At 44.7% G+C, this 15,382-nt stretch overlaps 1 protein-coding gene across 3 annotated transcripts in view; it reads left to right on the top strand.

Moving 5' to 3' along the window:
* The window catches only part of FHOD3 (formin homology 2 domain containing 3), a 511,278-nt gene that overhangs the window by 79,322 nt on the left and 416,574 nt on the right, over nucleotides 1-15,382 (top strand). The window lies entirely within an intron of this gene.

Genomic DNA, 15,382 nt, shown 5'->3' with positions numbered 1-15,382 from the left:
CCTCTTTCATTCTGGCTTTCTTTGCTGTTTGGCTGGTGAGTAGAGCTGGAGGTAAGATGGATTGTTGATGAGATTCTTTCTGGCGATGTGGGCAGAGATGAGGTTCTTCGTGGGGCTGTGCCAGGGTGAACCTCCAGCCAGATGAAGTGACCTTCATGTGCCTCCTAGTGACTCTCTGCAGCCCCCTGGCCTGTGGTCTCAGGCAATTGAAAGGGAAATCAGGTCAGTACAGGACGGACCACACGTGGATGCTCAGCAGTTGATGTTGAGCAGATTATTTGTGGTTCAAATGGCCTGCCTGTGGTCACATAAGAAACCTCACCGGCGCCCATTCCTGCAGCCATTGATTTTCCCGGACCCACTGGTTTCTCCACTGTATGCGTGGGCTGGATGGCAATGAGAGCGGTAATTTGTGTTAAGTAGACAGACTCCATGGGAAGGTTTCCTCCTGGCCTTGGGCCAAGTTGAGGCAAGTATGTAACATAAAAAGATAAAGAAAGGACCTAAATTTTGCCTTATGCATAGAAGTTTTCCACATCTGAGTCATTTTACATTTATTTAATATGTGTCATGTCTTAATTCAGGCCTGTAATTAGGAGTGCATCGGTCATCCTGCTGAGGCCCAGTCTACATCTGGAGTGCGGTGTGCATGGGTGCAGGGGAAGGAACCTTTTCCAGTCCCTCCTCTTCCTCCCTGCTTTCCTGTTGGAGACCCAGGGATGGGGTGAGGGAGCAGCTGACGTGGAGGGGAATCTGTGTAATTCTGTTTCATTTGGGGTTAAGTGGGTGAGGCTATGAATGTCTTGAGGAACAACCTTTGTCTGACCCTGTGGTTGATGAGTAATTATGCAGCTGACACAAAAACCTCAGGAGCTGGAGGGTCCGTGTGTCGGGAGGGTGCATGATCTTGTTGGAAATGAAGTGAGAGAAATCTGTGGGATCTTCAGCACTAACCCTGCTTTTCAACTGCCTGTAGCACTGAGTGACCTTAAAATATGCACAGGCACTTGGTTGTATTTAATCATTTACTTCCTTGATTACCTGCTTTATAGTTTTTCCAATTATTTTATGTGTGTAAATCATGCCTACCTGTAGAAAAGTCTTGTGATCTATGACTTTGGATAAACTCCCTTCCGACGCTTGTCCTGAATCTAGAACAAAGCCAGGTGTATACAGTGGGCTGAATACAACAAATACTGGATACTGGTTGAAATATAGAAGATATCCAGTCAAATTTGGGACATGAGTGTGAATTGGTATTTCCTAGGAAGAGTAAGGCACCAGAAAGCAGATTTACATTAAAACAGGCTGGATCAAAGTCCTAATGGCCTAACTTGTTTTAAGAAAATTCACTTATTTGCAGTATACACTTAAAATGTTTCAAATATAGGATTTTTCTAGCTAGCTGGCTTCCATGTTACTGACTCACTGCATTAACTGATATATTGTTCCATAGTCCCTGGTGATACATGTAAGCACACATCTCATCTCCATGGCAACTGAACCCCAGCAGCCAGTCCAGTCCAGCCTGCTGTCTCCCCAGACACCCAGGTCTTCCTGCTCAAAGGGTAGAACTCAGTGTTGACAGGATCAGTGTGTTTGTTCCCAAACCTGTTTATGCCAATTGTACTTGCTATTAGAATTATGTAATTAAATGGGATGTGAACACTTTATAAACTGATTAAATATGAGCATACAAAGTCACTGCTTTGAGTATGTTGAAAAAGATTCAAAATTCCTTACTATAAAAGCATTTCTAGTCAATGTGAGTGGGTTGTGATAACCATAAAAGGTGTCGTGTTATAAAAATCCAGAAGGATTCTGGTCTTTATAACTATCTTCAGTACTTGCTCCACTTAAAAGACACCAAGATTGGGCATCAGAGACTGTACTATGTGAGTGGCTCATGAAAGAAAGGCCATGGGGAGTCTCACTAGACCTTTATTCAGAGAAAGATCATGGCCCTAAATGATGGGCAGGTGCATCTCCTGAGCAGTGTGCCTGGCAACCAACTGGGTCTCATCCCAGAGAAACTGACAGTCAGTCACCATGGCTGCAAGTCTTAAGGTGCACATGTGTCATTTTTAAAAGACTTTCTGCTTTAATTGCTTTCACCATTAATTACCTCAGGCCTGAGTATATTAAATGAGAAGATTTGACTGTGTGAATTAACATCAATACCCAGGAAGGCAAAGTTTCTTCTTTGTTTTAAAAAACCCTCTTTGTCCTTCTGTTTCCTATTATTGACAAGGTGTGAAATAGATTTAATAACGCAATACTAAGTATTATCCTTTGGTTTATGTTTATACAAAGGAATGAATGCATCCTATGTGTGGTGTACCAACTGCCATTGTGACAGTTTTTCCCTTTCCAAATGGAAATATTAGGTGAGATTTCTCCGGGATTAAAAAAAAAAAAAAAAAAACCAAACCTGGAACAATCTTCAGCTGAAATGGCAAAGGGAAACTTGACAGAGGGAAAAAACCTTTTTCACATCAGTTAGTTGAATCCCTGTTCTTTTTCAAGATCACTTCCCCTCTTCCCCATCTAAGAAATGGTTGAATGATTACAGGCATGGGACAGTGACTGCTGTCAGCCTAGCACCATCTGCAGCTCCCCCAAAAACTTTCCTTCCCACCGTACGATTGGACTGGAAGGATCCAGGATCCCCGTAGGCTAATGGGCTTAAAATGCCATCAAGTGAATTTCTCCAAAGTCATGTTTTCTTCACCCTAATTCTCTCCTCCTTCACCTCTGTTTTTGCTAAGTATAGGAATGTTTAGAATCCAGGACTGCTTGTTGATGAATTGGAGGGAACATGCCTTTGGAATTCTCCAGTGTTAACGCTGGAACTCTGTACCCATTGGCATGAGAGTGGAGTGGAGCCTTCATGATTAGCAACCAAGCAAACCTCATGAGAAATGAAAGCCACAGGGTGCTGCTGTGATGGTCCCAGCCAGAAGCTGAGTCAGGGGTCTTTGCTGATAGCACAGCAGGAAGCTGGAGTGAGTTTTTGATACATAGAGAGGGCCCATGCTCTTTGTACCTCTGGACTCCTCTCCACTGTATTACTTTGCACATTTTTAGTATGACCACTTGATGTAATGTAAAGTAGCAAACACCATATGCCTTTGCCCTCGCCTTCTTCTAGTTTCAATCCCTCAAAAAGATAGTGGTCAAATTGTGGAGATGAAATTAACAGATACAAAGTTAAAAAAAAATCCATGACAGGCATGTGAGGTCTGCATTTAATGAGGTTAGCTCGAGAAAAAAACTTTTCTGGTCCCAGCAAGTGATCCTGTTGCCAGAAGCCAGAAAAATGTTCAGAGGGCCAATTGGCCCTGATGACTAAATCTCATCATGAAGAGAAAAGGAGTGGAAGAATTGTGAGGCAAGGAATGGAATTGAGAGTTAAAAAAAGTAAGGTTTGAAGTCATTAGGATCCTAAAATTAATATCTGCAAGTCTTCTACGGGCTGTCTTTGAAGGCATTGTGTTTGACTTCAAACCTCAGTTTTCTGAAGCAACCCCTGTGTTCTCATCTAGCAAGTAAACCCTGTCGATTGAGTTTCTGGGAGCCATAGGGCTGACACTTTCAAGTATCCAGCATAGAGTTAAACAAAAGGATGAAAAATTGGCTGAAGAGTCCAAAGTGCCATTTATGCTAGTAGTCGGGAGGAACAACCCATATGAAAGGTCTTTAGACCTTTTAGAGTGTGTTTCACCAAACCTCTGAGATGACAAAGGCTGCCTGTGAGAGAGAGGTGAGGTCGGCAGAAACTAGCAAGGTGGCAGAAGTGATCAAGCTCTCCATGAGCTTAGTTTCATCTCTCATTAAAGGTCAAATCACAAGGATAAAGCCAGTTTATTTATTTGTTTATTTCGGCTATACTGGGTAGTCATTGTTGCATGGGCTTTTTCTCTAGTTGCTAGCGGTGGCTTCTCTTGTTGCACAGCTTAGGCTCTGGAGCACAGATTCAGTAGTTTCAGAGCAAAGGCTTAGTTACTCCCTGGCCTGTGGGATCTTCCCGGACCAGGGATCAAACCTGTGTCTCCTGCATTGGCAGGTGAATTATTTACCACTGAGCCACCAGGAAAACCCACAAGGATAGAAAAACAACATAGGGAAAGGCTGTTTCATTCACTGATGCAGAAGAGTAATTTTTCAGCAACTGAAACATCAGCAGAAGAAAGCACCAGAATATTTGTAGAGCGTTTTCCTCTTCTGAGCTGTGCAGTGCAGCTGCGTGCTTTGCGTTACTCTGTTACAGCAGAGAGCTAAGTGATAGTGGGGCGTTTCTTCAAGAAGAACCTTCTAGAGCAAAAGTGACTGCAGCGATTCAGCTCATGTGCCAACAGATGGAGAGGCAGTGGCTCCCTGGGGCACAGTATTGAGAAGGATCCCGAGGCTGGGTGCAGTCTTCTTGGGAGGGATCCTGTCTCAGTGCTGGCTTTCACTGGTGGTGATGGAGGTGGTGTGTGAGTGTGTGGTGTGGGGCTCTTGGTGAGGTGTAGACTTGGTCCAGTGTCTGAACCCCCTCTGGCTACAGTGTAGAGAGCCCTGGGCTTCCTCTGCAGAGAGTGGGGATGGAGCTGTGACCCACGAGTGCTGCCACCACCAACTCCTCCCTTTCTCAGGTTCTTTCTTCTTACACCTGTTAGTGCAAGCAAGAAGGCTGGGCTTCGAAATCCTGACTCTCCCTTTGCAGAAGGAGACTTCCAGTGACTGTTTTGTGTTTTAGACTTCCTCCCTTTTGTAATAAGTCTGTGACCCATTTTCGCCAAGAGTTCTGCTCTCTAGGTAAAGACAAGCTCTCTGGATTAACCAGATTAAACACTTCTTATCATTTGTTTCATATTAATCTGTCTCAGCTCCCAGATGACAGACCTCACGAAATGTCCATGTGTCTAGAAGGACATTGGATCTGGGCTGGGGAAGACCGACTTGTTGGCTCTCTTCACTCTCTCTGGGGGCTGCCTGCCTCTAAGGTGCCTTATGGTCAAACAGTGATTGACAGATATGCCCCCCACCACCACCCAAAAATAAAAAGGAAGAAGGGATATGGGAAGGAGGTGAAACATACCACCAGGTTGTTAAACAACACATCTGTCATAAATACTATAGATTTAAAGGAGATAGATCACGAAGGATTTGTTGCCCAAAATTGAAACAATAACTGGAGATTAAAGAATTGTTCTACCACCTTCAGACACACAAGTAAACATAAATGTGGGGGTGAATAAAGAAAAGGAGACACAAACCTATGAGAGAACACAAGAACCTTCCAGATGCAGCTGGATACTCAGGTCAGCTACGGAAATTAAGAGGCATCCAGAAAGGAAATATGTATGTGGGCAAACGTGAATTTAAGCCCAGGCAAGAAAAGCAGGTGTGTCAGGGTCTCTTATGGCAGCTGTTTCATCTTTGTGCTCTCCACTGCCCTCCCAAGATTTTTCCGTATTTAATGATTAATTCATTGCCTCTGTAGGACTGTGTTACCTCTCCTCTCTAAGGATCTCTGGATGTTGAATGGTGGAATTTAAATATTGCCTTGGAACCATTACCTTCTGTTTGTTTGCCTTGTGCTAGTGAAATTCTTCCCTGGTGGTTCAGAGGGTGAAGAATCTGCCTGCAGTGAGGGAGTCCTGGGTTCGATCCCTGGGTTGGGAAGATCCCCTGGAGAAGGGCATGGCAACCCACTCCAGTGTTCTTGCCTGGAGAGTCCCCATGGACAGAGGAGCCTGGCAGGCTGAAGTCCATGGGGCCTCAAAAGAGTCAGACACGAATGAGTGACTAAGCACAGTAGAGTGAAATTCTATCCAGTGACAACAAAAAATTGACCCTGAAGAAGGTAGTCGTATTGGTGGAGACACCTGTAGCAGATGTTACAAGTTCAAACCATGTGCTGGAAGTTAGATTCCAAATTTGCTGTCCAGTAGAACCTTACTTCTATCCAGAAAACAACTCCTGGTAAGGAAATCGCTGTGCTTTTGATTTCTTCAAGACTGATCTTTCTATAAATGCTTTCCACTCCCAGGTCTGACCTGATGGTGGAGTGTAATGCAAGTTCTAGTGCCTGGCTCTCGGCACCAGTGTCTGTCCCCATGAAGAGACAACCTCATTTTTATCATGGATCAATAAGGCTGTACGTCCGAGAACAAACACTTTGTCTCCAATTTCTAGAGACATTGATATCCAGGGGACTTCAGAGCTGAAAAGGATGGATGGCTTGCAAAGGTCCTGCTGCATGGGGATTCTCCGAGGATTGGGTGAACGCTTGTGTACTTTTCAGGTCTTGCTGAGAGACTTGAAGACAACAGATTTCTAGGGAAGGGGATTCTTTGAGCATTTTACCAATTTCTGTTGTGTTAGAAATACCAATGGGAAGTGTTTTAACTTGTAAAAAAAAATAACTTGCAAAACATTAGTAGTTCAGCAAAATATGTAGCCAGTTTAAGTTTTAATTCAAAGGGGAGAAAAAGATGTTGGAGGATTTGTTGTAAGTGCTATTGGTCTCAAGTTCACATAATAGAGTAACAGTGACAGAATAGCTTGCTCCTTGGGAAAAAAAAGTTGTGACAAATCTAGACAGCATATTAAAAAGCAAAGATGAAAAACAAAACAAAACAACAACAACAACAAAAAAGCAAAGATGTAACTTTGCTGACAAAGGTCCATCTGGTACAAGCTATGGTTTTTTCCAGTAGTCATGTATGGATGTAAGAGTTGGATCATAAAGAAAGCTGTGTGCCGAAAAATTGATGCTTTTGAACCGTGGTGTTGGAGAAGACTCTTTGAGAGTCCCTAGGACTGCAAGGAGATTGAATCAGTCAATCCTAAAGGAAATCAGTCCTGAATATTCATTGGAAGGACTGATGCTGAAGCTCCAATACTTTGTCTACCTCATTCGAAGAGCCGACTCATTGGAAAAGACCCTGATGCTGTGAAAGATTGAAGGCAGGGGGAGAAGGGGATGACAGAGGATGAGATGGTTGGATGACATCACTGGCTCGATGGACATGAGTTTGAGCAAGCTCCAAGAGTCGGTGATGGACAGGGAAGCCTGGCATGCTGCAGTCCATGGGGTTGTAAAGAGTGGGACATGACTGACCAACTGAAGTGAACTGAGCAGAGTAGAAAATGAAAAAAGCTCATATAATTAAAATCTTGTTATCATCACTGAAAAGAAGAACAGCTTCTGTTGTTAATTACACCCAGAGGTGACATGCTTTATCTGTATCCTAATAACTGTACTGTGATGGTGTAGGCAGGAAGGGAGTCCACTTTACAAGAACATGGGGCAGTCTTTGTAGGAAGAGGTGTGATGCTAGGTGTGCATTCAATACTTCAGTCACTTCCTAGTCTCTAAAAAAGGCTCCACTTTGGATTTAGTGGTGAACTTAATAACAATCTTAAAATTAGATAATGTAGCTACAAGTATTTCAAAAGTTGTAAAATGCTACAAAGAAGATTAGTTTGAGAAGAACTCTACTAAACTGGAGCTGGTTTGTTGTTCAGTCGCCCAGGTGTGTCCGACTCTTTGTGACCCCTTGGACTACAGCACGCCAGGCCTCTTTCTGTCTGTCACCATCTCCCCAAGTTTGCCCAAGTTCATGTCCATTGAATCGGTGATGCCATCCAGCCATCTCATCCTCTGATGTCCTCTTCTCCTTCTGCCCTCAATCTTTCCCAGCATCAGGGACTTTTCCAGTGAGTTGGCTGTTTGGATCAGATGACAAGAATACTGGAGCTTCAGCTTTAGCATCAGTCCTTCCAATGAATATTTAGGGTTGGATTTCCCTTAAGATTGACTGGTTTGATCTCCTTGCGGTCCAGGGGATTCTCAGAAGTCTTCTCCAGCACCACAGTTTCCATCAGTTCTTTGGAACTTATTTACCTTGGCCATTTAAAAAAGGCCATGTGAACCATGTTCACTGGATAACACTTTTGCAGTATTTTTCTTCTCACCCATGTTGCATGGACCTTCTCTGCCCCTCCTGAGCCTTGGGAGGGGCTGAGAAGAGTGGACACTTTCTCAAGACCACATGCCTGGGATGGAGAGGGAATAAGTCTTGACACTGTCTATTCCCTGACTGGGGGTCTTTGCCCTGGCCTGATACTTCTCTTTTTAGGCTATTTTATGTAACCTACAGGCTTCCCTGGTGGCTCAGTGGTAAAGAATCCACCTGCCAATGTAGGAGACCCAGGTTCTATCCCCTGGGTTGGGAAGATCCCCTGAAGAAGGAAATGGCAACCCACTCCAGTACTCTTGCCTGGAGAATCCCAGGGCCAGAGGAACCTGGCAGGTTACAGTCCATGGGGTCACAAAGAGTCAGACATGACTGAGCGACTAAACAACAGCAATATAATCTTTAGCTCAATCTTCATATGTGACTGCAGACCGATGCAACCCTTCTGGTTTAAAAAGTCTGAGAAGTGCTGCTGAAACATCTAATATAACATTTTTCCCAAACGAAGTTTTGCCAGGCTTCAGAAGATGGTCTTCCAGCTGAGTTCCCCCAAGTGTGGTTCACAGATTGCCTTAGGGGAAAGGAAACAGCTGAGATAAATGGATTTTACCCTTCAAGAGCTGACCGTCTTTAGCAATGCAGTTACGATCCTTTCCTCTGGGTTGAGCTGCCAAATCCTTTAGGTGGAACTGGAGCTTCTGAGTCCCTTCCTGGCTCCATCTTGACCACTGGACATGTGGCCCCTCATTTTGGGCTTCGTGTTAGGACGTCTCTGGGAACTATTGCCTCTGGCTTTAGGAGCTATCCAGAAGGAACAGCAGGGTTCTAGGCAGAAAGCTGTTGAGTCCTCCTGCTCCTGGATTGGAGATTGGTTCATACCTGAGGAGATCTATGATGTAGGAGTTCTGTCCCAGGTAGCCACGAGCTGTTGAAGCTAGCTTCTTGAAGGTGGACTGTTTTGTATTCAGCCTACAAAACAAAGCAGACCTCAGCTTATTTGTTGAGTAAATAAAGCCTCTTGTGATACTGTGGTTTCTATTAAGAATGTGTATTTGGTCTTCATCCTGTTTCTGGCATAGAACTCCTAAAACCCTTGGAATTTCTTAAGTGGTAAGAGCAACAAAGATACTTTTTGTTATGTTAACATGGTGACTTTTGTACCCCACGTAGGAGTGGGAGCTGGTTGCCGATGCTGATTGTGTGTGCTTAGTCATGTCCAACTCTCTGCGACCACACGGACTGTAACCTGCCAGGTGCCTCTGTCCGTGGAGTTCTCCAGGCAAGAGCACTGGAGTGGATAGTTATTCCCTTCTCCAGGGGATCTTCCCAAACTTGGAGATCAGGGTTCCAACCTGATTGAACCTGGGTCTCCTGCATTGTAGGGGCATTCTTTACTGTCTGAGCCACCAGGGAATCCCCACCATGTGATTAGAGGTTTGGAACTTTCCAGTTTACCCTCTGACCTTCAGGGAGATGAGAAGGGCTAGACAGAGGTTGGATGAATCACCAACGGCCAATGATTTAATCAGTTATGACCCTGTAATGAAGCCTCTGTTAAAAACCCCTAAAGTATAGGTTTCAAAGAGCCTCTGGATTGGTGAACACACAGGGATTCAGGGAGAGTGACATCTGGAGAGGACACAGAAGATCCTCGCTCTTGCCCTTGACTTTGCCTGTTGCATTTCTTCCACGTGGCTGTTCTTGATTTATATCCTTCTATAATGAACTGGTGACCTAGTGAGTAAAATGTTTAAGTCCTGTGAGCCGCTCTAACAAATTAATCAAACCCAAGGAGGGGTTCATTGCAGCCTCTGATCTATTGCTGGTTGATCAGATGCACGGGTGAAAACTTGGGATTGGCTTCTGAAGTGGGGTGGGGGCCTTCTTGTGGGATGACTTATGGGACAGCTACTGCACTATGTAGATAGTGTCAGCATGGAGGTGAATGGTAGGACACCCAGCTGGTGGGCTGAGGATGGCTTGTTGGTGTGGGGAAGCCTAGACAGACACACAGATGTGTGCGTGCGCGCGCGCGCGCGCACACACACACACGCACAAGAATTGGGTCCAGGAACTCAAAAGAACCACTGAAAAGGTTGTAGAACTGACATGTATTTAATTCATTTACTTTCAGAAATGAATTTCTTTGGTATTTTCTCAGAAAGAAGAATAAAAGGCAGTAAACAGAATGTGGAAGGAAGTAGAAAGAAAAAAAACCTGTGCAAGTGGGCAGAGTATCATTTAAAGAGTGTTTCCAGGAGGAATCTCAGTTCTGGAGGTCTCGTGTGAAGCTAGAAGTGCATAGCCTCTGGTCGCTCGTGGCCTGGGTGCCAGGCAGAGTGATGTGTGTGGGGTCTGGGGGCCACTCTCTGCCTCCACCCTGGGTGGTCTGGGTCCCACGTGGAGCTGTGACCTTTAAATCTGCGTCCTGAGGTTGGAGGTAAGATGGTGGTGATTTGGGCTAATACCCTGACATAAGACTGCTCTTCAGAACAGAGCCTGGATCATTTCTTTTGGGGAAGGGGGTAAGATGCTCTTGGCCCCAAATGTAGCAAGTTGATGACAGACCACTGAAGAACATATGAAGAAGATGGTGAAGCATCATGAAGAGTGATTGTGGATCTTTCTGGGGCTAGTTATGGAGTATGCCCCAGTGGGGATGCTGATTCTAATTGTTCTGAGAGGGGATGGCCAAGGCCTCGTGGTTAACCTGTGCAGGTGACATATGATGACTTTTGAGAGGCTTCTAGCCCCACTGTTGCCTCCTCTTTGGGAGGATACTTCCTGTGGGCACAGTGTCTGAAGATTTTGTCTGAAAGCAGAGTCAGAGTCATTATGAATTACACTGCTCTCCCTGCCACATGCCTTAGTCCAGGGGAGGAGGACCAACACTGGCTTCACCTGGGGCGTTTTGGGGGTGGACGCTGCATGTGAGTCATCCCCAGGCCCTGTCACCTGCTCCTTGCAGGGTGCTTAACACAGGTTATTCCATTTATCCTCCTGACACATTCATTATCTTTACAGAAGAAGAAAGAGATTCAGAGAGGTTTGCTCGCTCGCCCAGGGACAGAGAGCTGAACCGCAGAACTGATTCACATCCGTATCTGTCAACTGTTAACTGGAAAAGTCCTGTTGTGTTACTTTTTATGAAGTTTTCCTTTTAGACAAGCAGAAAGGGAAATTTCCACTGCATTTCCTTTCCACCAGACCCTGAGCAAAGTACTATTTACTTTAGTCGTCACAACAGCCTCTGAGGGGAGGTGATTACTGTTCCCATTTAACAGAGGAGGAGACTGAGGCACCTGTGGTCTGCTTGCTTGGCTGAGGTCTCGACAGGAGTACGTGGCAGAGCTGAGATAGTCATGTGGGTTTTCCTGACTCCAAGGCCTAAACTTGCATTGGCTGGCCTTTATCAGTGACGACCATGCTCCAGGCATCTGCTGAGCCTTCGAGAGAACACAGAGTCTAGAACCAGACCTGCCCTGAGGAGCTGTGTGACCTTTGGCAAATAACCTCATCTCTGGGCCTCAATGTCTTCATTTATCAAGAGAGGATATTAATGATATCTCTTTAAAGCATTGTTATGAGGATTAAATAAATATTTCGTTGGTGCTGGATCCAGGTTTTAGAAACAGTTTATATTGAGTATTGATTTATGGGCTCAAAGAACAGGTGTGTGCTTTAGAATCAGACAAATTGGGGTTTAAATGCAGCCCTGAATCTTTGTGTCCATGAGCAAGTTACCCAACCCTTTTAGGTCTGTCTGCTTATATATGACAGTGAGGATAAGGGGGTCCTAATGCCTCCCTGCTGGTACTGATATAAATATTCTTGGAGATGGTGTCCGTACAGATCCAAGCATGGTGTCTGGCATGTGTTACTTGGGGGCAAATGGTGAATATTATCGTCGTTGTGACAAAGTTTGTGTTTTGTTGCTTTACAGCTTGTTAGAGCACAATTGAAATGTGATATCCAGTAGTTCTTAAAGGAAATTACCTGTAAAGTGTCTGATTTATTCATAGGTAGAAGTGACTTGTAGGAAATCCATGTCTTCTCTCCAATTCTTGAAGGACCTTATTCAGAACTGAATCTCAAGATTGTATGAGATGATAAACTGCAACAATAAACTGTAGAACTCTTATTTAAATATGAATGCAGCTAATATCCAACTAATCTGGTTAGGAAGCAACAGTTAGAACTGGACATGGAACAACAAACTAGTTCAAAATTGGGAAAGGAGAACATCAAGGCTGAATATTGTCACCTTGCTTATTTAACTTCTATGCAGAGTACATCATGCAAAATGCCAGGCTGGATGAAGCACAAGCTGGAATCAAGATTGCCGGGAGAAATATCAATAACCTCAGATATGCAAATGACACCATCCTTATAGCAGAAAGCAAGGAGAAACTAAAGAGCCTCTTGATGAAAGTAAAAGGGGAGAGTGAAAAAGTTGGCTTAAAACTCAGCATTCAGAAAACTAAGATCTTGGTATCCAGTCCCATCACTTCATGGCAAATAGATGGGGGAACAATGGAAACAGAGACTTTATTTTTGGGGGCTCCAAAATCACTGCAGATGGTGACTGTAGCCATGAAATTAAAAGACACTTGCTCCTTGGAAGAAAAGCTATGAAAAACCTAGACAGCATAATAAAAAGCAGAGACATCACTTCGACGACAAAGGTCTATCTAATCAAAGTTATGGTTTTTCCAGTAGTCATGTATGGATGTCAGAGTTAGACCATAAAGAAAGCTGAGTGCTGAAAAATTGGTGCTTATGAACTGTGGTGTTGGAGAAGACTCTTGAGAGTCCCTTGCAGATCCAACCAGTCCATCTTAAAAGAGATCGGTCCTGAATATTCATTGGAAGGACTGATGCTGAAGCTGAAGCTCCATTACTCTGTCTACCTGATGCGAAGAACCAACTTATTGGAAAAGACCCTGATGCTGGGAAAGATTGAAGGCAGGAGAAGAAGGGGTCGACAGAGGATGAGATGGTTGGATGGCATCACTGACTGAATGGACATGAGTTTGAGCACACTCCAGGAGTTGATGATGGACAGGGGGAGTTCACGTGCTGCAATCCATGGGTTCTCTAAGAGTTGGACACAACTGAGTGACTGAACTGGACTGAATGTATTTATAGTATGTTTTACTTGCTGCCCTTTGCTGATTGACAGACAGATTTGAAACTATAGGTCGGTAAATTTCTGTTAACATTCTCTTTGGTATTACACAGTGGATCTGGTCACCCCAAGACCCAAAGGGCCATTCTGGATTTCTGTTTAGCTTAGCTAATGACATTGGGATCATTTTTGTGGTTCTCTTCTTTTCAGTTATCCTGGTTTTGATACATTTTAGAATGCTCCAGTGGAGAAGGCAATGGCACCCCACTCCAGTACTCTTGCCTGGAAAATCCCATGGATGGAGGAGCCTGGTAGGCTGCGGTCCATGGGGTCGCTAAGAGTCGGACACGACTGAGCAACTTCACTTTCACTTTTCACTTTCATGCATTGGAGAAGGAGATGGCAACCCACTCCACTGTTCTTGCCTCGAGAATCCCAAGGGATGGGGGAGCCTGGTGGGCTGCCGTCTATGGGATCACACAGAGTCGGACATGATTGAAGTGACTTAGCAGCAGCAGCAGCAGCAGCGGAATGCTCCAGATTCGGAAAGCATTGAACAACATGTTTACTGAACAACTCTCATCTTCACTGAAATGAAGTGGATTTTGTGTTAGTGAAAGGCAGTCTCTCTCCCCAATCCTTTGTGTTCCAAGATCGTGTTCTCCAGAGAGGACTGCTGAAATGGAGGATAATGCTTCTCAGAAATCAAATAAGACAAGTGTATGAAAAGGAATAAAAACACCGAGTGCTAGTTACTTTGTATCATAATTTTAGGGTTGAAACATTATGCTCTGAACACTGTAAAAGTAGTAAAAAAAAAATTCCAAGTTAATATTTACAAAATGTTCAAATATATAAGCTATTCCAGTGGTACCTAAAAATACAATCAATATGTTTATTTACAACAGCTATGCTCTTGTTGTGCAGTTGCTCAGTCGTGTTCAAATCTGCGATCCCAGGGGCTGCAGCATGCCAGGCTTCCCTCTCCTTTACCATCTCCTGAAGTTTGCTGCCCTCTTCTCCTTTTGCCTTCAGTCTTTCCCAGCATCAGGGTCTTTTCCAGTGAGCCAGCTCTTCATCAGGTGGCCAAAGTATTAGAGCTTCAGCTTCAGCATCAGTCCTTCCATTGAATATTCAGGACTGATTTCAGCAACTATACTAATGATGGTAAACTCACCAGACATATAACAGTAACATTTTCAGTTGACTTAGTATCCTGGGGATTTTAAAAAAAGATTTGTTTGGCTCAGGGTACCTTAGAAAGCTGCCCCATGATGTCACACTCTGGCCCTGTGGCCCCTCATCAGAGTCCCTGGACATGGGGCTTGGGTGCTGGAGTTGGTGACAGTGAAGTCGGTGGCTGAGGATGGGCGGACCAGGTCCTATCCCCTTCACCAGGCAGTGGCTCCGAGGACTCCAAGGCCACCAGGAGGAAGCAGTGCAGAGTGCCACGCAGTGCTTTGCACTTCATCAGAAAGCCATAAAAACAATTACCAGCCCATTATGGACTCTGAAAAGGAGCTCGCAAAGCTGCCTGGCTAGCAACTGCCAAGGCTGGGTGAGTCACTGATGCAATTTGGTGTAGATTTATTTTTTCTTTCATGGAAGGTAGTGAAATCTTGAAGAAAAGTGTGTCCATTGAGATGGCCTCCCAGGATGCCTGGAATAGCTCAGGCCAGGCAATTTGAGGTCAACATGCTGGTATGTACCCACTATAGATATCTGGATGGTGGGACTCAGGGGCAGCTTAGCCTTGGGGTTCTACTTGTAGCCCTGCCTTTCTTTGACTCTCCTCCAGGGTTTGGGATTCAGTCCTTTCCATGGTCTGACTTGGGGCCCTGTCTTTGTCAGGATTCTCTGGTGGCTCCAGGCTGTGGCTTCTGGCTTGGGGGGCTTGTGGAATTTGGGGTTCTCACTCCTGGGCATGACAAGAGACTGCTGACCTGGGCCTTGTGAGGAGGACTTGTGTTGTTACCTTCAAAGGATGTTGTGTCTAGAATCCAAGATTATATATTTAAAACATACCGGTTTTTATTTCGTAGAATCCTCCTCTGGCATCTCTTCATTTTTCTTAAACAAATGGCTTAGAAGACAAAATAAGAAAAAAAAAAATCAGGTGTCATGGACAGGGCCTGCTCAGGTCTGGGGACCCAGTCTGTAGTTGAGGGTATTGGTCCCTGTTCACGGGTGTCCTAATTGAGGAGAACTGGAGGACCAGGGTGGAGCCATGGGAGGCAGGATTCTGATGCTGGTACCAGCATCGTCAGGCAGCCAGACCGGGACT

The sequence above is a fragment of the Muntiacus reevesi genome, chromosome 4, assembly GCF_963930625.1.
Source record: "Muntiacus reevesi chromosome 4, mMunRee1.1, whole genome shotgun sequence".
Lineage (NCBI taxonomy): Eukaryota > Metazoa > Chordata > Mammalia > Artiodactyla > Cervidae > Muntiacus > Muntiacus reevesi.
This window is presented reverse-complemented; position numbering and strand designations above follow the sequence as displayed.